We start from the raw sequence: 1,274 nt of genomic DNA, 5'->3' as shown, positions 1-1,274 counted from the left end.
AAGTTCTGAACCCCTTAGATTTCTGTCTAGTGGGAGGGAAATTTGTCCAAATGACTGTATTTTCTGTATTGTAGAAGCAGCTGGGCATGCACACGCACGCGCACGCGCAGACACACGCACGCGCACACACAGACACACACACCATTCAGAATCAGACTGAATTTTATTCCCTTCACCTACCTCCACAGTGTTTTCCTTAGGTTGATTTCTGCTCTGTGGCACTAAAGCCCAAACAATCATATATACCTGTTAATCCCATGGGGGAGGGAAAATTCTCCTCAGGCAATTCTCCCACTTCAAGAGCTAGCAGAAAGGATCTCCAAAATCCAAACCCTGACTGTGACTCACAAATGATGTTTCAGGACTTTTGCCCTGGCTGTTAGACCTTCCATGGTTGAAAGCTCTCTGGGAGCCACTGAAGGATTTTTTTTTCCTGCTGCCTCTCTCAATGCCTCTCTCTTTGCATCAGAAAAAAGTTAAATCTCCCTGACCTGGCCAATTTTAATCATTTGCCAAGAACATGTGTGTCCATCTCACATGGTTTTTTTAAAAAAAAGTAGGGATTGTAGGAAGTTAAAATCCACCCTTCTGCTAGAAAATTGAAATTTCCTGGGAAATATTAAGAAGGCAGAATATTATATTTCCCTGGATGTGAAAAGGGAGAAACATGTTCTTAAAGACAGAGTAATTCCCTGCAGCTTCCTGCCCCCCCCCCTTTGCCAATGAGCCATTAAAGCCTGAGCTAGTCTACTTTACATAATAAAAGTGGGATTAGCCTTCTACAGAAACTCACCACGTGGCATCTGGAAACTCAATCTAACATGGACTCAAAACACAACCTAGAGAGTTATCCCTGCCTGGCCCCATGGGATCCTGACAACCAATCAGAATACGTTTCTTACACAGGAACAGGAAATAGAAAGGTGGGGCCGAATAGAGTATAAAAACCCAGGAAGCCCCTTCTTCTCTCTCTTTTCTTCTTTACCCAACATCTGCAAGCATGTGATAATCCTTTTTTTTTCTGTTCAGGAGCTCAAGCCATGTGATCCTGTTCACCATTAAACCATCTTTCCAAGCAGCCTCCATGTTTCCAGTGTCTTTTTCCCCACTTGTAACTGAACCCAGAACACTAGAGAAAAGAAGGACTATGGGTGGCATGGTAGCAATATTCCAGTATTTGAGGGGCTGCCACAAAGAAGATCAACTTATTTTCCAAAGCACCAGGGGGCAGGAGAAGAAACGATGGATGGATACTAATTAAGGAGAGAAGAAAC

This window comes from Thamnophis elegans, chromosome Z (assembly GCF_009769535.1).
Source record: "Thamnophis elegans isolate rThaEle1 chromosome Z, rThaEle1.pri, whole genome shotgun sequence".
NCBI lineage: Eukaryota > Metazoa > Chordata > Lepidosauria > Squamata > Colubridae > Thamnophis > Thamnophis elegans.
Note: the sequence above shows the minus strand (reverse complement) of the source record.